The following is a 25,675-nucleotide window of genomic DNA, read 5'->3' on the forward strand; positions in this document are numbered from 1 at the left end:
TCCACATATATGTGTTAGCATACGGTATTGGTTTTTCTCTTTCTGACTTACCTCACTCTGTATGACAGTCTCTAGGTCTATTCACCTCAGTACAAATAACTCAATTTTGTTTCTTTTTATGGCTGAGTAATATTCCATTGTATATATGTGCCACATCTTCCTCATCCGTTCATCTGTTGAGGGACACTTAGGTTGCTTCCATGTCCTGGCTATTGTAAATAGAGCTGCAATGAACATTGTGGTACATGACTCTTTTTGAATTATGGTTTTCTCAGAGTATATGCTCAGTAGTGGGATTGCTGGGTCCTATGGTAGTTCTATTTTTAGATTTTTAAGGAACCTCCATACTGTTCTCTATAGTGGCTGTACCAATTCACATTCCCACCAACAGTGCAAGAGGGTTCCCTTTTCTCCACACCCTCTCCAGCATTTATTATTTGTAGATTTTTTGATGATGGCAATTTGACCAGTATGAGGTGATACTTCATTGTAGTTTTGATTTGCATTTCTCTGATGATTAATGATGTTGAGCATTCTTTCATGTGTTTGCTGGCAATCTATATATCTTCTTTGGAGAAATGTCTATTTAGGTCTTCTGCCCATTTTTGGATTGGGTTGTTTGTTTTTCTGATATTGAGCTGTATGAGCGGCTTGTAAATTTCGGAGATTAATCCTTCTTCAGTTGCTTCATTTGCAAATATTTTTTCCCATGCTGACGGTTGTCTTTTCGTCTTGTTTATGGTTTCCTTTGCTGTGCAAAAGCTTTTAAGTTTCATTAGTTCCCATTTGTTTATTTTTGTTTTTCTTTCCATTTGTCTAGGAGGTGGGTCAAAAATGATCTTGCTGTGATTTATGTCATGGAGAGTTCTGCCTATGTTTTCCTCTAAGAGTTTAAGAGTATCTGGCCTTAAATTTAGGTCTTTAATCCATTTAGAGTTTATTTTTGTGTATGGTGTTAGGGAGTGTTCTAATTTCATTCTTTTACATGTAGCTGTCCAGTTTTCCCACCACCACTTATTGAAGAGGCTGCTTTTTTTCCATTGTATATTCTTGCCTCCTTTATCAAAGATAAGGTGACCATATATGCATGGGTTATCTCTGGGCTTTCTATCCTGTTCCACTGCTCTATATTTCTGTTTTTGTGCCAGTATCATACTGTCTTGATTACTGTAGCTTTGTGGTATAGTCTGAAGTCAGGGAGCCTGATTCCTCCCGCTCCGTTTTTCTTTCTCAACATTGCTTTGGCTATTCGGGGTCTTTTGTGTTTCTATACAAATTGTGAAGTTTTTTGTTCTAGTTCTGTAAAAGATGCCATTGGTAGTTTGATAGAGATTGCACTAAATCTGTAGATTGCTTTGGGTCATATAATCATTTTAACAATATTGATTTTTCCAATACAAGAACATGGTATACCTCTCCATCTGTTTCTATCGTCTTTAATTTCTTTCATCAGTGTCTTATAGTTTCCTGCATGCAGGTCTTTTGTCTCCTTAGGTGGGTTTATCCTAGGTATTTTATTCTTTTTGTTGTGATGGTAAATAGGAGAGTTTCCCTAATTTCTCTTTCATATTTTTCATCATTAGTATATAGGAATGTAAGAGATTTCTGTGCATTAATTTTGTATCCTGCTACTTTACCAAATTCATTGATTAGCTCTAGTAGTTTTCTGGTGGCATCTTTAGGATTCCCTATGTGTAGTATAATGTCACCTGCAAACAGTGACAGTTTTACTTCTTTTCTGATTTGGATTCCTTTTATTTCCTTTTCTTCTCTGATTGCTGTGGCTAAAACTTCCAAAACTATGTTGAATAATAGTGGTGAGAGTGGGCAGTCTTGTCTTGTTCCTGATCTTAGTGAAAATGGTTTCAGTTTTTCACCATTGAGAACGATGTTGGCTGTGGGTTTGTCATACATGGCCTTTATTATGTTGAGGTAAGTTCCCTCTATGCATACTTTCTGGAGGGTTTTTATCATAAATCGGTGTTGAATTTTGTTGAAACCTTTTTCTACATCTATTGAGATGGTTTTTCTCCTTCAATTTGTTAATATGGTTTATCACATTGATTGATTTGCATATATTGAAGAATCCTTGCATTCCTAGGATAAACCCCACTTGATCATTGTGTATGGTGTGTTGTTGGATTCTGTTTGCTAGTATTTTGTTGAGGATTTTTGCATCTATGTTCATCAGTGATATTGGCCTGTAGTTTTCTTTCTTTGTGACATCTTTTTCTGGTTTTGGTATCAGGGTGATGGTGGCCTCATAGAATGGGTTTGGGAGTATTCCTCCCTCTGCTATATTTTGGAAGAGTTTGAGAAGGATAGATGTTAGCTCTTCTCTAAATATTTGATAGAATTTGCCTGTGAAGCCATCTGGTCCTGGGCTTTTGTTTTTTAGAAGATTTTTAATCACAGTTTCAATTTCAGTGCTTGTGATTGGTCTGTTTATATTTTCTATTTCTTCCCGGTTCATTCTTTGAAGGTTGTGCTTTTCTAAGAATTTGTCCATTTCTTCCAGGTTGTCTATTTTATTGGCATAGAGTTGCTTGTAGTAATCTCTCATGATCCTTTGTATTTCTGCAGAGTCAGTTGTTACTTCTCCTTTTTCATTTCTAATTCTGTTGATTTGAGTCTTCTCCCTTTCTTTCTTGATGAATCTGGCTAATGGTTTACCAATTTTATTTATCTTCTCAAAGAAGCAGCTTTTAGTTTTATTGATCTTTGTTATTGTTTCCTTCATTTCTTTTTCATTTATTTCTGAACTGATCTTTATGATTTCTTTCCTTCTGCCAACTTTGGGGGGGTTTGTTTGTTTTCTTTGTCTAATTTCTTTAGGTGTAAGTTTAGGTTGTTTATTTGAGAAGTTCCTTGTTTCTTGAAGTAGGATTGTATTGCTATAAATTTCCCTCTTAGAACTGCTTTTGCTGCATCCTATAGGTTTTGGGTCTTTGTGTTTTCATTGTCATTTGTTTCTAGGTATTTTTTATTTCCTCTTTGCTTTCTTCAGTTATCTTTGGTTATTTAGTAGTGTATTGTTTAGCCTCCACGTGTTTGTAATTTTTACAGATTATTTCCTGTAATTGATACCTAGTCTCATAGAATTGTAGTCAGAAAATACACTTGATAAGAGTTCAATTTTCTTAAATTTACCAAGGCTTGATTTGTGACCCAAGATATGGTCCATCCTGAGGAATGTTCCATGAGCACTTGAGAAGATAGTGTATTCTGTTGTTTTTGGATGGAATGTCCTATAAATATCAATTAAATACATCTTGTTTAATGCATCATTTAAAGCTTGTGTTTCCTTATTTATTTTCATTTTGGATGATCTGTCCATTGGTGAAAGTGGGGTGTTAAAGTTCTCTGCTATTATTGTGTTACTGTTGATTTCCTCTTTTATGGCTGTTAGCATTTGCCTTATATATTGAGGTGCTCCTATGCTGGGTGCATAAATATTTACAATTGTTATATCTTCTTCTTGGATTGATCCCTTGATCATTATGTAGTGTCCTTCTTTGTCTCTTGTAATAGTCCTTATGTTAAAGTGTATTTTTTTTTATATGAGAATTGCTAGTCCACCTTTCTTTTGATTTCCATTTGCATGGAATATCTTTTTCCATCCCATCACTTTCAGTCTGTATGTGTCCCTAGGTCTGAAGTAGGTCTCTTGTAGACAGCATATATATGTGTCTTGTCTTTGTATCCATTCAGCCAGTTGTCTTTTGGTTGGAACATTTAATCCATTTACATTTAAGGTAGTGATCGATATGTATGTTCCTATTACCGTTTTCTTAATTGTTTTGGGTTTGTTTTTGTAGGTCGTTTCCTTCTCTTGTGTTTCCTGCCTGGAGAAGTTCCTTTAACATTTGTTGTAAAGCTGGTTTGGTGGTGCTGAATTCTCTTAGCTTTTACTTGTCTGTAAAGGTTTTAATTTCTCCTTCAAATATGAATGAGATCCTCGCTGGGTAAAGTAATCTTGGTTACAGGTTTTTCCCTTTCATCACTTTAAATATGTCTTTCCACTCCCTTCTGGCTTGCCAAGTTTCTGCTGAGAGATCAGCTGTTAACCTTATGGGGATTCCCTTGTATGCTATTTGTTGTTTTCCCCTTGCTGCCTTTAATATTTTTTCTTTGTATTTAATTTTTTTTTTTTTTTTTTGCAGTACGTGGGCCTCTCACCATTGTGGCCTCTCCTGTTGCAGAGCACAGGCTCTGGATGCGCAGGCTCAGCGGCCATGGCTCACGGGCCCAGCCACTCCGCGGCATGTGGGATCTTCCTGGACTGGGGCACGAACCCGTGTCCCCTGCATCGGCAGGCAGACTCTCAACCACTGCACCACCAGGGAAGCCCTGTATTTAATTTTTGATAGTTTGATAAATATATGTCTTGGCGTGTTTCTCATTGGATTTATCCTGTATGGGACTCTCTCTGCTTCCTGGACTTGATTGACTATTTCCTTTCCCATATTAGGGAAGTTTTCAACTATAATCTCTTCAAATATTTTCTCAGTCCCTTTCTTTTTCTCTACTTCTTCTGGGACCCCTATAATTCGAATGTTGGTGTGTTTAATATTGTCCCAGAAGTCTCTGAGACTGTCCTCAATTCTTTTCATTCTTTTTTCTTTATTCTGCTCTGCAGTAGTTATTTCCACTATTTTACCTTCCAGGTCACTTATCTGTTCTTCTGCCTCAGTTATTCTGCTATTGATTCCTTCTAGAGAATTTTTAATTTCATTTATTGTGTTGTTCATCATTGTTTGTTTGCTCTTTAGTTCTTCTAGGTCCTTGTTAAACGTTTCTTATATTTTCTCCATTCTATTTCCAAGATTTTGGATCATCTTTACTGTCATTACTCTGAATTCTTTTTCAGGTAGACTGCGTATTTCCTCTTCATTTGTTTGGTCTGGTGGGTTTTTACCTTGCTCCTTCATCTGCTGTGTATTTCATTGTCTTCTCATTTTGCTTAAATTACCATGTTTGGGGTTTCCCTTTCACAGGCTGCGGGTTTGTAGTTCCCATTGTTTTTGGTGTCTGCCCCCAGTGGGTAAGGATGGTTCAGTGGGTTGTTTAGGCTTCCTGGTGGAGGGGGCTGGTGCCTGTGTTCTGGTGGATCAGGCTGGATCTTGTATTTCTGGTGGGCAGGATTGTGTCTGGTGGTGTGTTTTGGGGTATCTGTGAACTTATTATGATTTTAGGCAGCCTCTCTGCTAATGGGTGGTGTTGTGTTCCTGTCCTGCTAGTTGTATGGCATAGGGTGTCCAGCACTGTAGCTTGCTGGTCATAAGTGGACCTGGGTCTTAGCATTAAGATGGAGATCTCTGGGAGAGCTTTCACCGTTTGATATTATGTGGGCAGGTCTCTGGTGGACCAATGTCCTGAACTCAGCTCTCCTACCTCAGAGGCTTGGGCCTGACACCCAGCCGGAGCACCAAGACCCTGTCAGCCACATGGCTCAGAAGAAAAGGGGAAAAAAAAGAAAGGAAAAAAGAAGGTAAATAAAATATATAAAGTTATTAAAATAAAAACAAAAATTATTATTAAAAATAAAAAGTAATAAAAAAAAGAAAGAAAGAAGAGAGCAACCAAACCAAAAACCAAATCCAATCCACCAATGATAACAAGCGCTAAAAACTATACTGAAAAAAAAAGAAAAAAATGGACAGACAGAACACTAAGACAAATGGTAAAACCAAAGCTTAAGTCTTAGCTTCATTGGACACTGCACACAAAGGGCTCCATAAAACTCTGATTGGCTCATGTACAAAATTCAACCTCGAATTTTATCTTAGTTTCATTTGGAAGGGTCACTCCTGTCATGATCAAGGGTGGTACGAATGGCTCTCCTTTGGGGAGTGATCTGAATCTTCAGAATCTCCCTGCAACTCCAAATGGGATCTGGGCTCCAGACTTTATTGAAATAAACAGTTTACAATGTACTCCAATCCAGTCATCGTCTTCACTGGATTCTCTGACATCCGACCTCCAATTTTTACCCTAAAAGGAAATTATTAAAGTGTGTTCACAGAACAAAATACACATATCATTAATGGGCAGCTATTTGAATATTGAAATGTGTAATCATCACCAGGATCACGACATAGAAATTTTTTGTCATTCAAGCATGGCCCTCTGATACACCTTCCAGGTAATGCCCACCCATCCCCTGATACTTTAAACAATTCTGATGTCTTCCGTCTCAAATTAGGCTTGCTCTTTCTTCAAGTTCATGTTTCTGAATATACACGTTTCTATCTAGCTATTATCAAGCAACATTATTATGTTTAATATATATATATATTTGTGTTTCTCACACCTTAATTTTGGTGTTAATGATAAGCATTACACTAATGTAAAACTATTTCACGTATGATGAACATTGGGGTGGTTTCAAACTACAGCATTGGGAAAGGCTCATATGAATGCCTTTCTACTATAACTTGTGAATATGAGAATAAATATCCATTAAAGGTAAAGGAGCCATGGACCAAAAACTCGGCCAGGAAAGCAAAACCAGTGCCTTCTATCCTAGAGATGCTAGACTGGGGGAGTGGAGGGGCACAGTGAGGCAAGTCAGAGAAAAGTAGAATTTTTACTGCCATTGAAGGGCATATCCTCTTCAATCATTTCTCCACTGTCCAAGGTCCACTGAGGGAAGAACTGACAATGGGAGCGTCACTCCAAAGTGGTTCAGTGCACAGATTCTGGGCTCTACTGGAGCATTTTCTGGGCATCTCTTCTGGGTAAGAGTGGATGCCGCAGGATTTCCTGCTGTTCCCTAAGGAGCAGTGGGAGAGATGCCTACCTGGCCAGGTTCCTGGGCTATGCCACCCAATCCCTCAATGAGGAGCTTCAATTCCGGGCCCTTGTGTCTGCCAAGAGAACCAACAAGAAGGTGTTGCCTCCTACCACCACAAGTGCTCTCTCTTCCTCTTGTTAGAAAACGTTGATCCAACTCCTTTCCCTATCACTAGAGGTATGTTGGGACACTTCTGCTTATTGGGAGGGGTGACTTACACTCCCGAAGAACACAGCTGGAGTAGAGAAGGAGGCGGGAGAAGGGGAAGCCTTATGAGAGGCCATGGAGTTGGCTAGGCCTGGAAGGGAAAGCGCTGTTGGTCCCGGGAGCCTCCTTGAGAAGGCAGGCCTCTGGCCTCCATGTTCCCGGAAGCGGTACCTCCTTCTGACCTGCCCCAAAGAGACTGTGGAGCGCGAGGCTTCCGGGCAACGTCTCCCATGTTTTTTCACCACCCCTGTGGTGTGGCTTCTCTGTTGCTGGTGCCTGCCAGCCAGCGGGCCTCCCCAGCAAAGTGCCACACAGGGACACGGACACACAAACAGGACAGTCAGGAGGCTTGGCGCAAGAAGCAGGACCCATCCATACACTTTGGTCACGACATAGGAGGGCCAGGAAGATGCGGCTGCTCACCGGAATTCCGAGGCAGTTGAACACAGTGTGGCGCGCCTCTTGCCCTGGGTCGGCGTAGCACAGTGAGGCATCACGGAAGAGACGTCGTCTGCCATGAACCAAGGGATATCAGGAGAGAGCGGCAACTCAAACCCCCGCCCCCCCCACAACCAGCACCAATTCCCTCCCACAGGTGGGGAAATCGCAGCCATCAGCTTTTCAGAAGTGCAGTGGATAAGCCTTACACCCTGGGGAAAGCACCTTCAAGATCATGACAACTCTTTTGTCAGGTAACTAGGGGAACACACCCTGCAGGCACCAGTGCAGGCTCCCACCCCTCCAGTGTTCGCTCAGGATCACCACCCTCCCCTCCACCCGCCCTTTGCCGTTCTTCTAAACTGCTCTCCCCAAAGGAATTCAAGCGAAGACCCTCCAAACCTCTCCCATCCACCCCCACACCCTCTCATAAACCCACCCTCAGCCCGGCCCATCAGACTAACCACCTTTCAGCGGTGGCTCCAGAAGGAGGGACCCACAGCCTCAGCTCCGTCTCATCTACGTACTCTACCCGCTGCCTCTGCACACTTGGTCCACATCCTCTCCCCCTCCCTCTCCCTGGCTATCCTCTTGTCCTACAGTGGAAGCAACATTTGTCCCAATAGGTCTTCAGTGTGAGTGTCCAAGGGAAAAAGGAAAACACGCTCATTGTCTGGTAGAGACCACAGGGATTTTTTTTTTTTTTTTCGGTACGCGGGGCTCTCACTGCTGTGGCCTCTCCCGTTGCGGAGCACAGGCTCCGGATGCGCAGGCTCAGCGGCCACGGCTCACGGGCCCAGGCGCTCCGCAGCATGTGGGATCCTCCCGGACCGGGGCACGAACCCATATCCTTTGCATCGGTAGGCGGGCTCTCAACCACCGCGCCACCAGGGAAGCCCAGACCCCAGGGATTTGAATCAAGAGCAGTTGGAGAAGTTGCCTGGATCGCCATCCTTTTGGTATTCATTTTTACACCTACCTTCTGATTATGGCACCGATAACAGTTTTCCGTTTGTGGTAGTGAGATGAACTGAAAAGTCAAATTACTCAGGAAAATGAATATGACTCGAATGAAAGAGAATATGTAAACAATATATTCCATCCTCGCTCAACTGATGAGTGTGTGGAGATGGCAAAGGCCTGGGAGGCCGGGCACTCTCCGCTGATGCTGTGCCAGTCATTAGATCTGCACGTGTCGCCACTGGGAACACACTGAGCCTGGGTCTCTGTCTCCGAGAGCTGCCTCGGAAGGATCCACCTGCACCACAGCGACCGACCACCTGACCCTGTTTCCTTTCCCTGGAAAGGCTAAGCCAGGGTCGTCCTGGATCACAAAGGAAGATATCTTAACGGCCAGAAGTTATAAGAAAATATTCCTGACATTTTTATTTATTAGGGAAATGCACATTAGTACTATAAGGACATATCATTACACACCCTCCAGCATGGCTATATCTAAAAGAATTAGTACACCAAATGCTGACAAGAATGCACAGAAACTGCAACTGTAGTTGCTGGTTTGAAAACATTCTAGGGCACTGTTTGTCAGTTTCTAATAAAGTTAATCTTGTACCTACTCCACGACCCAGCAGTTGCAGTACTTCCATGAATGCATAAGTATACAAAAAGATTGGTATAGAATATTTATCAATGCACCAAGAATATTCATTGAAAACAATAACACCAGAATTACTCCAATAATACCAAAATTAAGAAGTGATATACACAATAATATGGTTATGTTTAATGAACATAATGTTGTATTTTAAAAGCCAGATACAAAAATATACATTCATTCATTTGAATTTCAATAGCAGGCAATAGTAATTTCGGCAATAGACCTCACAATAGTAATTAACTAAATGCGATAGGGTAACAATTGCCTGGAAAGGGACTGAGTATATTTCTGGGATCATGGCAATTTTCTATAACTTGATCTGGGTGATGATTACGTTTGCTAAAATTCCACAACTTGTTAGTTTTTTTATACAAATTAGTGTATATATGTCAATCCCAATATTCAAGTTCATCCATTCCCCCCTCTAGGTTTTTCTCCCTTGGTGTCCATACATTTGTCTTCTACATCTGTGTCTCTATTTCTGCCTTGCATAAAGATATGTGCTTTTAACTCTACGTGAACTATAGTTCAAAACTAGTGACTGGTGAACGAAGGCAAGCTGGTGTAGACAATGAACAACTAGTTCGCATTTTACTGTAAACTCATTAAAAACTCGTTCTCCTTTAGTGTAACAACCCTCACTGGTATTTGAATTATCTTTAACAGTAAAACGGCTATGACCACACTATTTTATTAGTGGAAGATACAGACAAGGATCCTTGAGAGGCGGTTTTCAACTTTGGGGATATGTCCTGCTCAACAGTGAGACAAGGAACCGTCCTAGGTTTCGCTTTGACCGGCGCCCGCGGGTTTGTGCACTGTGGGATTTACTGCTCTTCTCACCGCATCGCGCTCGGCGGCCAGCAGTAAACTGCTCTCTGAACGCTGCTAAAGGGCGCAGCTGGTGCTGGCATTAAAAGCAAACCGAAAGACAGGTCATAGACACGAACTTGCTGTAACTTTGATTTGAACCGAGGTTGATGCAGCCACAACACAGCACTAATCACTGTACAGTCACGATGCACCAGAGGCCAACAGGTAGTTTCTTTGACATAAATATTTTCACATTATTTTTGCTGTTTAATTCTTAGACACACATGCTCGTGCTTTTCTCTCTTTCACGCCCTTCTCCTGTTCTCCCTCCCTATTCAGTTACTTAATAAAACCAATTTTAATCTCTCAAGATCCGGCCTGTGCCTCACAGGCTTCCTGGGAGGTCTGTCTCATCCATGCCTCTGCTTTCTTTCGCTCCTTTTCACATTTGCTCTTTGGACCTGATTTCCTTCCCGCTGCAGCCAAGCCGACCACATCTACTAAACCGCTGCCCAGCTGGGGAGATGGTCGAGTGAAGGCGGAGCAAACGGGGAGCTGTCACGGAACCCATTGGGCACGCAGCTTCCCTCCGGCCCCCCTCAGCTCAGGCCCGGGGGCGCCTCCGGGGCGCCGATATCTGCGGCGGGTGTGGAGCAAGGCGCGGCGGGGACGCTCGGCTGCCCTTGGGCCTTCGGGATAGCCCGACGCACGGCTCCCCCACCGGAAGGAGCACGCTGCGTCGACTCCTCCTCTCCCGTTGTCCGAGCCTTCGGAGCCGTCGTCGCTGTCCTGCGAAAGACGGGTGGCTCCGCCTACCTTGGGACTGCTTACGTTCTACATAGATGAAAGAGGATGCTTCCCCGCGTCTCTGTGGCGCAACCGGTTAGCGCGTTCGGCTGTTAACCGAAAGGTTGGTGGTTCGAGTCCACCCAGGGACGTCTTCGTGGCCTTTTCAATATGTAATTTAAGGGTTTGCAGTTATTTCTGCCTCGTACATCATTTCTACGTAAACTCAGAGGAAGGCCTCCTTTACTTTTCTTGTCACCCGTGTCTTGTCCACAGCAAGAGAACCTAAGCCAAGATCACTGCTGCTCTTCTGATCCTCACAGAAGACCCCCGAAGGACACAGGTCACCTGGAATCCAGGATTCCTGGAAAGAGGGTAGAGTCATCAGCTCATCGTTACCCTCTGGGTTCCTTTTAACAGTGAAGTTTTATCCATTGTTTGTACTAGTATTTATTGAACCCTTTACATATACCTTTGAAATTAATTTGTTTCTATGCTTTTATTATTACAAACAATTCTGCACTCATCATTCTTGTACACATGTGTATGGGTGGAGTGCCAGAAGGGCAACTGTTCTATAAGAGAGTTTACATGGTTTTACATATGGTTCCATTCTCTCACCTTACTTTGTCTTATTAGCTATAACTCTTTTGTTATTTCAGCGACTACTTTAAGCTTTATAGCATACATTTCTACCTTATCACAGCCTGCCTTCAAGTGATGTCATTCCTCTTCACATTTCTCACCTGCCTGCCTTTACTCTATTGCCCTTATGCATTTTACTTTGCATATATTATAAACTCCAAATCTAAGGTTTTTACTTGTCTTTAAACTGTCCCATGTTTTTGAAGATATTTAATTGATAAGAAATGATCTTATATATTTTCCATGCAGATATCATAGCTTTTGTCCTTCATTCCTTTATGTACACCCAGAATTCTATCTGGTGTGAATTTCCTTCTTCCTGGAGGACTCCTTTAACATTTCTTATGGTGTGGATCTCCTGGTGATGAAGTCTTTCAGCATCTGTATGTCTATAAATGTCATTATCACTTTTATTTTTGAAAGATATTTTGTGAGGGAAGACACATAGAATTCCATGCTGACTTTTTTTCCCCTCTCAGTTCTTTAAAGAAGTTGCTCCACTGCCTTTATTTTTGTTTTTTGTATGTAGCATGTCTTATTGTTTTGGCTGCTTTAGTGATTTTTCCTTTTCCTATGGATTTGAGCAGTTTAATAGTAATGTGTTAGGTGTGGCTTTCTTCATATTCTTTGTGCTCAGGGTTCATTTGCCTCCTTGGATCGGTGGCTTTACAATTTTCATTATAATTGGAGTATTTTCTGTCTAGTTTCTTCAAAATTTTATTCTTCAAAAAACTTCTGCAGGTCATTTCAGGGACTTCAAATATTCCCACGATAGGCCTTTTAAAATTGTCCTAGCTAACACAATCATAGTAGGGGACTTTAACACCCCTTTCACCAATGGACAGATCATCCAAAATGAAAATAAATAAGGAAACACAAGCTTTAAATGATACATTAAACAAGATGGACTTAATTGATATTTATAGGACATTCCATCCAAAAACAACAGAATACACTTTCTTCTCAAGTGCTCATGGAACATTCTCCAGGATAGATCATATCTTGGGTCACAAATCAAGCCTTGGTAAATTTAAGAAAATTGAAATCATATCAAGTATCGTTCCTGACCACAATGCTATGAGACTAGATATCAAGTACAGGAAAAAAAATCTGTAAAAAAACACAAACACATGGATGCTAAACAATACACTACTAAATAACCAAGAGATCACTGAAGAAATAAAAGAGGAACTCAAAAAAATACCTAGAAACAAATGACAATGAAACCACGATGACCCAAAACCTATGGAATGCAGCAAAAGCAGTTCTAAGAGGGAAGTTTATAGCACTACAATCCTACTTCAAGAAACAAGAAATATCTCAAATAAACAACCTAACCTTACACTTAAAGCAATAAGAGAAAGAAGAAAAAAAAAAACCCCAAAGTTAGCAGAAGGAAAGAAATCATAAAGATCAAATCAGAAATAAATGAAAAAGAAATGAAGGAAACAATAGCAAAGATCAATAAAACTAAAAGCTGCTTCTTTGAGAAGATAAATAAAATTGATAAACCATTAGCCAGATTCATCAAGAAAAAAAGGGAGAAGACTCAAATCAATAAAATTAGAAATGAAAAAGCAGACGTAACAACTGACTCTGCAGAAATACAAAGGATCATGAGAGATTACTGCAAGCAACTATATGCCAATAAAATAGACAACCTGGAAGAAATGGACAAATTCTTAGAAAAGCACAACCTTCCGAGACTGAATCAGGAAGAAATATAAAATATAAACAGACCAATCACAAGCACTGAAAGCCAGGACCAGATGGCTTCACAGGTGAATTCTATCACACATTTAGAGAAGAGCTAACACCTATCCTTCGCAAACTCTTCCAAAATATAGCAGAGGCAGGAACACACCCAGACTCATTCTACGAGGCCACCATCACCCTGATACCAAAACCAGACAAAGAAAGAAAACTACAGGCCAATATCACTGATGAACATAGATGCAAAAATCCTCAAAAAAATACTAGCAAACAGAATCCAACAGCACAGTAAAAGGATCATACACCATGATCAAGTGGGGTTTATCCCAGGAATGCAAGGATTCTTCAATATACACAAATCAGTCAGTGCGATTAACCATATTAACAAATTGAAGGAGGAAAACCATATGATCATCTCAATAGATGCAGAAAAACTTTTTTTTTTTTTTTTTTTTTGCAGTACACAGGCTTCTCACTGTTGTGGCCTCTCCCGTTGCAGAGCACAGGCTCCGGACGTGCAGGCCCAGCGGCCCTGGCTCACGGGCCCAGCCGCTCCGCAGCATGTGGGATCTGCCCGGACCGGGGCACGAACCCGTGTCCCCTGCGTCGGCAGGCGGACTCTCAACTTCTGCGCCACCAGGGAAGCCCAGAAAAACTTTCAACAAAATTCAACACCCATTTATGATAAAAACCCTCCAGAAAGTATGCATAGAGGGAACCTACCTCAACATAATAAAGGCCATATATGACAAGCCCACAGCCAACATCGTTCTCAATGGTGAAAAACTGAAACCATTTTCACTAAGATCAGGAACAAGACAAGGTTGCCCACTCTCACTATTATTCAACATAGTTTTGGAAGATTTAGCCACAACAATCAGAGAAGAAAAGGAAATAAAAGGAATCCAAATTGGAAAGGAAGAAGAAAAACTGTCACTGTTTGTAAATGACACGATACTATACATAGAGAATCCTAAAGATGCCACCAGAAAACTACTAGAGCTAATTAATGCATTTGGTAAAGTAGCAGGATACAAAATTAAGGCACAGAGATCTCTTGCATTCCTATACACTAATGATGAAAAATCTGAAAGAGAAATTAAGGAAACACTCCCATTTACCATTGCAACAGAAAGAAAAAAATATCTAGGAATAAACCTACCTAAGGAGACAAAAGACCTGTGTGCAGAAAAGTATAAGACACTGATGAAAGAAATTAAAGATGATACAAATAGATGGAGAGAGGGCTTCCCTGGTGGCGCAGTGGTTGAGAGTCCGCCTGTCGAGGACACAGGTTCGTGACCCGGTCCGGGAGGATCCCACATGCCACAGAGCGGCTAGGCCTGTGAGCCATGGCCGCTGAGCCTGCGCGTCCGGAGCCTGTGCTCCACAACGGGAGAGGCCACAACAGTGAGAGGCCCACACCGCAAAAAAAAAAAATAATAAAATAAAATACAGCATTGTTTCTCATCATCAAAAAAAAAAATTAAAAAAAAATAGATGGAGAGATATACCATGTTCTTGTATTGGAAGAATCAACATTGTGAAAATGACTCTACTACCCAAAGCAATCTAAAGATTCAATGTAATCCGTATCAAACTACCACTGGCATTTTTCACAGAACTAGAACAAAAAAACTTCACAATTTGTATGGAAACACAAAAGACCCCGAATAGCCAAAACAATCTTGAGAATGAAAAACAGAGCTGGAGAAATCAGGCTCCCTGACTTCAGACTATACTACAAAGCTACAGTAATCAAGACAGTATGGTACTGGCACAAAAACAGAAATATAGATCAATGGACCAGGATAGAAAGCCCAGAGATAAACCCACACATATATGGTCACCTTATCTTTGATAAAGGAGGCAAGAATATACAGTGGAGAAAAGGCAGCCTCTTCAATAAGTGGTGCTGGGAAAGCTGGACAGGTACATGTAAACATATGAAATTAGAACACTCCCTAACAGCATACACAAAAATAAACTCAAAATGAATTAAAGACCTAAATGTAATGCCAGACACTATCAAACTCTTAGAGGAAAACATAGGTAGAACACTCTATGACATCACTCACAGCAAGATCCACCTCCTAGAGAAGGTGGAAATAAAAACAAAAATAAACAAATGGGAACTAATGAAACTTAAAAGCTTTTGCACAGCAAAGGAAACCATAAACAAGACAAAAAGACAACCCTCAGAATGGGATAAAATATTTGCAAACGAAGCAACTGACAAAGGATTAATCTCCAAAATTTACAAGTAGCTCATGCAACTCAATATCAAAAAGACAAACAAAAAAAAAAAAAAAAAAAAGACAAACAACCCACTCCAAAAATGGGCCAAAGACCTAAATAGACATTTCTCCAAAAAAGATATATAGATTGCCAAAAACACATGAAAGGATGCTCAACATCACTAACCATTAGAGAAATGCAAATCAAAACTACTATGAGGTATCACCTCACACCAGTCAGAATGGCCATCATCAAAAAATCTACAAACAATAAATGCTGGAGAGGGTGTGGAGAAAAGGGAACCCTCTTGCACTGTTGGTGGGAATGTAAGTTGATACAGCCACTATGGAGAACAGTATGGAAGTTCCTTAAAAAACTAACAATAGAGTTACCATACAACCCAGCAATCCCACTACTGGGCATATACCCTGAGAAAACCATAATTCAAAAAGAGTCATGTACCACAATGTTCATTGCAGCTCTATTTACAATAGCCAGGACATGGAAGCAACCTAAGTGTCCATCAACAGATGAATGGATAAAGAAGATGTGGCACATATATACAATGGAATATTATTCAGCCAAAAAAAGAAACTAATTGAGTTATTTGTAGTGAGGTGGTTGGATCTAGAGTCTGTCATACAGTGAAGTAAGTCAGAAAAAGAAAAACAAATACTGTATACTAACACATATATATGGAATCTAAAAAAAAAAAAAGGTTTGAAGAACCTAGAGGCAGGACAGGAATTAAAGACGCAGACGTAGAGAATGGACTTGAGGACACGGGGAGAGGGAAGGGTAAGCTGGGATGAAGTGAGAAAGTGGCATGGACACATATACCCTACCAAATGTAAAATAGATAGCTAGTGGGAAGCAGCCGCATAGCACAGGGAGATCAGCTCGATTCTTTGTGTCCACCTAGGGGTGGGTTAGGGAGGGTGGGACTGAGAAGCAAGACGGAGGGGGTGTGGGGATATATGTTTATGTATAGCTGGTTCACTTTGTTATACAGCAGAAACTAACACACCATTGTAAAGCAATTATACTCCAATAAAGCTGTTTTAAACATTTTTTTAAAAGAAGTTATCGTTTTTCATCTTTAAAGTTTTATTTTGGCCATTTTTATATGTTCCACTTTTCTACAACTCTTTGGAATGTGTAACACAGTCATGATAAATGTTTTAAAGTCCTTTCTGTTGATTTTACCATCATGTCAGTTCTCGTTTAGTTTTGATTCATTGACTATTGTTCTCCTTATTCATCATGTTTTCCTGCCTCTTTGCATGCCTCACATTCTTTGATTGGATACCAGACATGGCCAAAATTTACTTTCTTGTGTATTGGTTATTTTGGTATTCCTATAAATCTTCTTGAGTTTTGTTCTGGGGTAGAGTTAAGTGACTTGTAAACAGTTTGATCCCTTTGAATCTTGGTTTTATTATTTTTTAGGTAGGTCAGTCTAAGGCTGACTAATCCAACTAGTAAGTCACAACCTTCTTTGGTTGTTCTTCTCCATGGCTTTTATGAGTAGTTCAGTCTGGCTGTGGGGAGAGAGTACAGTTGCCTGTACTGTGTGGACACCAGGCACTGTCCCATGATATTTTTCAAAGTTTCTTTTTTTGGTCTCAGACATATCTCCACAAGGATGCTTGTTTCAGAACTCCACTCACTACTTGAAGGAAACCCTTTCCAAATGCCTGGGTTCTCTCTGTTCATCTCTCTCATCACTAAATCTGTCCTATGAACTCTAGCTCCCTTGTTCCCCATGGATACTCAGCTTCATCGCCACAATCCAAGGAGTTGGCCTCAGATCCCCTCCTTGTGCTCAGCCTGGAGACTCTGAAAACAGTAAGCTGGGCCAATGGCAGGGCTCACCATATTTGTTTCTCATCTCTCAGGGATTTCTACCCTTTATTGCCTGATTTCCAGTGTCTTGAAAACTAATATTTTATGCCTTTTGTCTTTTTCTTTTCTTTGGGGACAGGGGAGAAGGGTAGGGTCATGTTTCAGGCAGAAAAGTAAATCTCATTTCTGTTACTCCACCTTTACCAGAAGCTGAAGGCTGCTCTTCACGTGTTCCTAGTTTGACTTCAATAGGAGGTGGGCCACTTTATAGACAAATATATTTTTACAACTCAGTGAAAGATCCTTTTTCTTCATAGTCTTTCTAGTACAACAAGCTTTCTATAAATCTATCTGATACTCTTACAACAGGTGCTGGACTCCTGACTCAACTAAGCAGGGAATATGGCAGAAGGACAATGTGGACGTTACCCAGAGGTACCATATTGCATATGTTCAGCTGATAACTTACAAGATGTTTAGAAAGTCTTTCAGTAGTTGTTATGGGTTTTGGTGGTGACCTACTAAATTGGGTCCAGAAAAGATTGACCAAAATGACCCCAGGTTGCTTCCTGCCAAGTAGCTGATCGATTGGAGGGGAATAACCACTGGTCCCAGACATTTATTCATCTTCCCTTCCCTTTGTGAATTGCTGTTTGCCTTCTTGGACACTCACAATCTGTGGACTGGTCACCTTCCTACTCAGAGTTGGGTTAGTAATCCAATAGCTGTCTCTATATGATTCCTTGACAGTGTGTGTCTATTTCTGAAAAAAAAAAAGTTCCATTTGAGACAGAACGTTGGAAGCAACAGAATCCTGCACCTGACAATGCTTCTGGTGCAGACCTGGATACCAAGAGTTGTTGGCTCACCCTCTCTTGGTTCTTCTGTTGAATCTCATGAGCACACATGAGCTCCTAGGCTTTTATACTCTAAATCCAGTTCTTGAACATTCTCTCTACTCTCTTTGTGGGTGTTTTTGTCTGTCTGTCTCACTCTGGCCCTCATACTCTAGACTGCCCCAATCCACCCACATTCTTTTCCTCCTCTTCAGCTTTCTAGGACCTTGTGTTAGAATTCCTTCAATCACTGAGCACTTATTAGGTGTTACTAAGTGTCAGGCCCTGGTCCAGGAGAGATGCTGCATCCTGAGCAAACTCAAGGTCTCTGCCTGTGGCGTCCCCTTCTGGAGGCATCAAAAAGTGTGGGAGCATAATTTGTTCAAGCCCTGTAGTTCCTGGCTCCTCTGACCACCTGGGCCTAGGGGCACCAGTGGTGTTCGACACAAAAGAAGCATAAAGAAGAATGGAAAAATGGATGAATCCAGATCTAGAAGGCAGGTAACCAAGAACCAAACAAAAAAAAAATTTTTTTTTAAATAAACAAGCCCTTCATGAAAACAGCTGGTCTTCAGTGACAGCTCCTTACTTCCTGGAGAAGATACTTCATGTGTTTTACATTTCTTCAAGTGACATGATGGCTGTTCTCACCAACATACTCTAAAGGTACTCCCACGTCCTCTTAACCTGTTAACCTATGGCCACTCTGTAATCTATAAAAATACACACCAGCATTATATAAAAACAGGGTTTTGTTATTTCCATCTTAATTAAAAATTCTCCAGGCAAATATTATACTTTAATTAATTTAATATCAGTCTAGGCGCTTAAAGATTATGATAGATCTTAAAAACACAAATTGAGCTGAATCATAATAGAGAAATGAATGTTGGAATCATATATTGAATGATACCTAAAAACATTTACCCCCAAATTGTAAGTGGAATAATTGTTACAATGATTTCTAGAATTATAAGAGTTAATTTCCATTTAAAAGTTATTAAATGGTATATTTAATTTACTGGAACACATAATTTTAAATTTTATAAACTTAAATATTTATTGGAATTAAAGTTCTCTTATTGGACAAGTAAAACCAGTAGAGGAAAATTAGGCAATTCAGTGTCATGAAGATTTAGAAGAGAACATAAATCCAAGGTGTGTATAAACTACTCTGCTACCAATATTTTCTACACTATTAGAAAATCTGAAAGACAGAGTAAAGTAGTTTTTAGACCAAATTTGTTAAACCAGTGTGATGCATAAAAGGAGTTATCTCTAGAAATATGACATGACATAAATATTTTCTATGCTATTATGTCAATTTTTAGAATTCTTTAAAGTCTTTAAAAGTATTTGAGATTCATCTTTATTATCAACTTAATTTTTTTTCTTATACCTGGCATGGAGACCACTAATTTATCTAGACCAGTAATTTATCTACTTTTTAATTTCCCCTGATTTACATTTCAGCAAGAAAGAAAGTTCAGGGATCTGTGAAGGAGAATAGAGAGAAAAGGGTCAAAAATGTATTTGAAGAAATTATAACTGAAAATTTCCCGAACCTGAAGAAGAAAGCAGATATCTAGTTACAGAAAGCACAGAGGGTCCCAAACAAGGTGAACCTAAACAGACCGACACCAAGACATATCATAATTAAAATGGCAAAAGTTAAAGACAAAGACAGAATTATAAAGGGAGCAAGAGAAAAACAATGAGTCATACACAAGGGAACCCCCATATCAGCTGATATTTCTGCAGAATATTTGCAGGCTAGAAGGGAATGGCATGATACATTTAAAAGTGCTGAAAGGGAAAATCTACAACCCAGGATACTCTACCTAGCAAGCTTACCATTTAGAATTGAAGTAGAGATAAGGAATTTTTCAGACAAGAAAGAAAGTTCAAGAAACCGCATGGACACCGTCCACTGGGATCCTAGAAATAGAAGCTCAGTGACTACCCATTTTGGAGAGAGGCACAATGGAATATGTTCTGCAAACCAGGATGCCTCTGTTTGCTTGGACTCAGACTGGACCCGGGACCAGATCAAGGCCAGGACAAGACAAGACTAAGTGCCATTGTTGTCACAGAGCAGCCACTACCACCCCCTCCCCCCCACCCCCACCAGCACTGATGCAGTCAATTCTGGGAAGCTCTTCCAAACTTTCCCCTCCCTTTAACGCACTTCCCATCTGCTCCCCTCATCCTCCTACTACAGGAAACATCCTTCAACTTTCTGTCTGGTCAGAACTCTTTTTGCTCCATACAGGGCACAGAGATCCAGGCAACAGCCAAGGGGCAGCTGCACTTCCCTGAAGGGCCTTTCCCAAGGTAGGCGGTTCCAGCGCTCAGGCTGACCCAAGACCCCACTGCCCGCCAAGGCAACCAGGAGGAGACCGGAGGGCAGCCGGTCCGGGGGGATTTCTGCTAGCACAGAACGTGCCTGGCCTGCACTTGGGGGAGAGCCGAATAAAACACGACCTAAAGCTTCTCTACAGCCTGAAGAGAACAGATTCCAGGTTCCTGAAGGGGCAAGAGGGGCCTCCTCGCGAGGACAAAGCCTTTCCCTGGTTTTGAAGGATAGGTCCCGCAGAAGCTGGTTTTGAGGGAGATGCCAAAGGAAAGGAGCAACAGCAGCCCCACCAGTGATCTTGAGTTGCAATGTCTGCAAGTTACTCCAAAAGGTGTCGCAGTTCATATATATGGAGAGAGAATGAGAAAGCAAACGTGGGAAAATGTTAACTCTGCGCGGTTAGGTACAGAATATACGATGTTAGTATTTCAATTTTTTGGTATGTTTCAAATGTTTTATGTTTTTGTTTTTTACTGTTTTGGGAACTCAAGTTCCAGGTTCTCTTTGGATGAAAAACTCTGAAAGCAAGACATTAAATTCCTGAGATGAAGGGAGAATGAAGGCGAGGGGCAGCTCAGCCCTGGCTGTTCATCACATCTCACCTCCTCCAGCCTGGGCGATGCCGAGAATCCTGAAGCAGGATCTCACTGGAGTTTAGGGACTCAGTGCAGAAGCACTTCTGCATCTGGACCTTGTGGCAAAACACAGCTGTGGGGTTGAAGAGGAAGACTCCTTTGATTGGAGACGCTGAGAAAAGAGCTTCCCTGACCGGGAATCGAACCCGGGCTGGAGCTGTGAAATTGCAGAATCCTAGCCACTAGACCATCAGGGAGCCACACTGGAGCCCGAATTTCGCCTCTCCAGGTGATAACTATGAAAGTAGAGGTTAGGTTTCAGAGATGTAGAATTGGGGGTTCCCAGGGCCCAAGGCTGAAGGCAGCTCTGCAAGTCTCCCAGCCTTTGCCCCACTGCTCATCACCTTTCACCTGTCCTGTGCTGGGCGACGCTTTGGGCACTGAGGCCAGGTCGCAAGGTAACTGGCTGGGTTCCATCCTGGTCTAGCTTTAGCGCTGTGTGCGGCAGCGCCAAAGTCATGCTCTCTTTCTGAGCCTCAGTTTCCTTATGAGTCAGGTGCTGACTTGGTTTTCCGCGGGTGATGAGCAATTCTGTCTACTTCCTTATCTCTGACCTGGCTCCGGGGCCTCTCCTGATAATGGCACGTATACCGGCTCCTTTTTGTGCCGCGACAACTCAATTCGTGGAGTCTGAAGTTCTTTATCTACCCATCTTTGGCTCCAGCCCCCGGTGCAGAGTTGGGTTCGGTCTCTTTTGTTCTGTCACTCAAATCATATTGTTCCACAAGTGTGCTGAGCTGTGGGAAAGCCAAGTGTGCTTCACAGGGATGAACTCCTTGGTTTTCAGAGACGTGTCAGTGTGTAGAGGAGATTTAGGTGCCAGATGAGATGAGGGGATTTCTGGACATAAAGGTAACCTGAAGTTGGCTTTGTCCTGTGCTGTCCTTAGAGAAACTGTTTGTGGCTTGGTCTCCAAAGTGACTCAGACAAAGGAGGCCTTGTTCGTAGTCCTGAGTAGGCTTTCAGGTGGTAACGGAATTGAAATTGAAATGCATTGAAATGCATTGAAAATGCAGCTGCGTCTGCTGCCTCACCCCATACCCCTAGCCTCCTTTTTGTTTTTAAAATGTGAATGTAACTCGGAAAAATCAAACTGTTTCCGCCCGGTTTGGAATCGGGGACCTTTCGCGTATAAGGCGAACGTGATAATCACTACACTGCGGAAACAAGCCAGATGCGTGAGTTTAACGATACATCTGTGAAAACTGTAGGTCCTGCCACCACTGTTCTGGCCACCAACCTTTTAAACTGAAGAATAAACCTGGAAGCACCAGTGGTCCCTCAAGCAAGGAGACTGCGGCTCCAGACAGGCCCTGGTTAAGGTTCCTCGCCTTCCCGGAAGCGAGGACCATGGGACACTGCACCCCCCACACACAAGTTTGACTTTGGGATGCTGCATCCAACGTAGGGTCTCCAGTTCCACAGCTATGCCCCCGGGTGCAGGGGTCGCCTACGCTGACTCCTCAGCTCCCGGAAGCCGCAGGAGCCGCGGGCTAGGTGCCTCTGAGCCTCAGGCGCCGCCCAGCAGTGTGCACGCCTGATTCCCGGGCTGCGGACTCGAGCTTCGGTGGTTCTTTTCACGGAGCCAGCGGTCAGCGCTCTCGGCTCTTGGAAATGAACCGTGCTTGGAATTCAGGGAACCGTAGGAACGTCTCTCCCCGCCCTCTCCTCTGCTCAGATGCTCCGGATCTTCCCGCTCTTTCCTCTCAAGCCCTTTTGCCTCAGCGCGCTTCTCGGGTTATCCAAGGTGATCTCTCCGGTATCCTCCAGGCGAAAGGGATTCCTCCGGTTTCTATCTCTGTCGCTTAATTCTTTCAATTCAATTTAAGTTCAATATTTTAATCACGCATTTATGTTTTAGCCACTATGTAGCAAAGGCTATGCCTTAGGGCATTTGGCAGTTTTAAAACATGGAATGAACGTATAACATATCAAAACTTGTGCGAAACAGCTTAAATCAGCGCTGAAAGGGAAATTTAAGGCCCTAAAGGTTACATTAGAAAAGAGGTATATAGATGTTTGGATGGAAACAAAGCACTAGAATGAGTTTCCTCTTATAGGTATTAAAAATAGCACTTTTAGGAAACTGATTATTGTAAATGTTTAATTTTGTCTCATATATAGTTGGCATTGGAAGTTTAGCCCTTCCTTGAATGTATACTGCAGATTTTTAAAAAAGCAAGTTATATATTTATTATGTTTAGTGTGGTTTGAAATACCCCCTTTCATATGTTTTAAATAAAGTGAAATTTATGTGAAAAGAAGAGAAAAGAAAAGAGGTATCAAATCAGTAACCTAAGGTCCCACATCAAGAAACAAGAAAAAGTAAAAGAAATCAAGCAAACAGAAGGAAGAAAATAATACAAAGCAGAAATCAATGACATTAAAAACAAAAAAGCAATAGATAAAATCAATAAAATGAAAGCTGATTCTTTGAAGAGATCAATAAACTTGACAAAGGAAAAAGAGAGAAGACAAGTACCTAGTATCAGGAATGAATAGAGACTACAATCAGTACAGATTTTGCAGATATCAAAAGGATAATAAGGGAATATCATGGAAAACTCTACACAGATAAATTTGACCACGTAGATGAAATGGACAAATTCCTCATAAGTACAAATTACTACAACTCACTCAATATGAAACTGATCATTTGTATAGCTCTATAACTGTTCAGGAAAGTCAATTTGTAATTTAAATATTCCAAGGAAAGCAATCCCAGACCCAGATGGTTGTGCTGGAGAATTCTACCAAAAGATTAAAGAAGAATTAATATCAATTCTATACAATCTCTTCCAGAAAATAGAAGAGTAAAAAACACTTCTCAATTCATTCTATGAAGCCTGTATTACCCTGACACCAAAACCAGGGGGAAAAAAGTTCAAAAAGAAAACTATAGCTATCTTACATAAATATATTAATATCCTACAAATTTCCCTCATGAATATAGATGAAAAATCTTAACAAAATATTAACAAATAGAATTCAGCAATATGTACAAAGAATTACACACCATAACCAAGTGGGGTTTACACCAGAGATACAAGGTAAGCTCAATAGTCAAAGAAAAAAATAGTTTAAATGCTCATAGCTATTATCATACTCAATGGGGAAAAGATGAAATCTTCTTCTCTAAGATTAGGAAAAAGACAAGGATGTCCACTCTACTACTTTTACTCAACATAACATTGGAAGTCCTAGCCAGAGCAATTAGGTAAGGAAAAGAAAGAAAAGAAATCCAAATTGGAAAGGAAAACGTAATACTGTCATTATTTGCAGATGAACTGATATTTTATATAAAAAACCCTAAAGATTCCACAAAAAACTGTTAGAACTAATCAATGAATTCAGTAAAGTTGCAGGATATAATCACAATACAAATAATACAAAAATCTGCTGTTTCTATACACTAATAGCAAAAAATCACAAGGAGAAATTAAGAAAACAATCCCATTTACAACTGTATCAAATATAATAAAATACCTAGGAATAGATTTAACCAAAGAGATGAAAGACCTGTATACTGAAAACTATAAGACACTGATGAGAGAAACTGAAGAAGACACAAAATAAGTGAAAAGATACTCCATGCTCATGGGTTGGAAGAATTTACATTGTTAAAATATCCATACTACCCAAAGAAATCTACAGATTCAATGCAAACCCTATAAAAATTTCAGTGGCATGTTTTACAGAAATAGAACAAACAAACCTAAAATTTGTATGGAACCACAAAAGCTCCCAAATAGTCAAATCAATCTTGAGAAAGAAGAACAAAGCTGGAGGTATCATGCCCTCTGATTTCAAACTATATTACAAAGTTATAGTAATCAAACAGTATGTTATCAGCATAAAAACAGACACCTAAATCAATGAAACAGAATAGAGAGCCCAGAAATAAGCACACAATTAATTTATGACAAAGGAGCCCAGAATATACAACAGAGAAAGGACAGTCTCTTCAAAAATGGTGTTAGGGCTTCCCTGGTGGCACAGTGGTTGAGAGTCCGCCTGCCGATGCAGGGGACACGGGTTCGTGCCCCGGTCCGGGAAGATCCCACATGCCGCTGAGCGGCTGGGCCCGTGAGCCATGGCCGCTGAGCCTGCGCGTCCGGAGCCTGTGCTCCGCAACGGGAGAGGCCACAACAGTGAGAGGCCCGCGTACGGCAAAAAAAAAAAAAAAAAAAATGGTGTTAGGAAAACTAGAGAGCCACATGCAAAAGAATGAAACTGGACCACTATCTTACACCATACACAAAAATTAATTCAAAATGGATTAAAGACTTAAAAGTAAGACCCTAAACCATAAAACTCCTTAAAAAAAACACAGATGGTAAGCTCCTTGACATTGACCTTGGCAATGATTTTTTGAATTTGACACAAAAAGCAATGCGAACGCAAGCAAAAATAACAAGTGAAACTACATTAAACTAAAAAGGTTCTGCACAGCCAAGGAAACCATCAATAAAATGAAAAGTTAACTTACCAAATATTTGAAAATCATATATCTGTTGAGAGATTAACAGCCAAAATTCACAAAGAACTTATATAACTCAATACCAAAAAATCCCCAAAAATTCCAGGTAATAATGGGCAGAGAATCTGAATGGACATTTTGCCAAAGAAGACATGTAGATGGCCAAGAGGTACATGAAAACGTGCTCAATATCACTAATTATCAGAGAAATGCAAATCAAAACCACAATGAGCTATCACTTCACACCTGTTAGAATGGCTTTTATCAAA

The 25,675-nt window shown here is 40.9% G+C and overlaps 1 long non-coding RNA gene and 1 other non-coding gene across 2 annotated transcripts; one reads left to right on the forward strand and one right to left on the reverse strand.

Moving 5' to 3' along the window:
* Positions 1 to 5,959: 5,959 nt before the first annotated feature.
* LOC141279556 (uncharacterized) lies at positions 5,960 to 7,163 on the reverse strand. Its single transcript, XR_012334028.1, has 3 exons — positions 7,015 to 7,163; positions 6,803 to 6,869; positions 5,960 to 5,994 (listed from the first exon to the last, which is right to left on the reverse strand). It is a non-coding gene; the product is annotated as an uncharacterized lncRNA (long non-coding RNA).
* Positions 7,164 to 10,736: 3,573 nt separating this feature from the next.
* Positions 10,737 to 10,810, forward strand: TRNAN-GUU (transfer RNA asparagine (anticodon GUU)). Its single transcript has one exon. It is a non-coding gene; the product is annotated as a tRNA-Asn (tRNA).
* The last annotated feature ends 14,865 nt before the right edge of the window (positions 10,811 to 25,675 follow it).

This window comes from Tursiops truncatus, chromosome 1, assembly GCF_011762595.2.
Source record: "Tursiops truncatus isolate mTurTru1 chromosome 1, mTurTru1.mat.Y, whole genome shotgun sequence".
Classification (NCBI taxonomy): Eukaryota; Metazoa; Chordata; class Mammalia; order Artiodactyla; family Delphinidae; genus Tursiops; species Tursiops truncatus.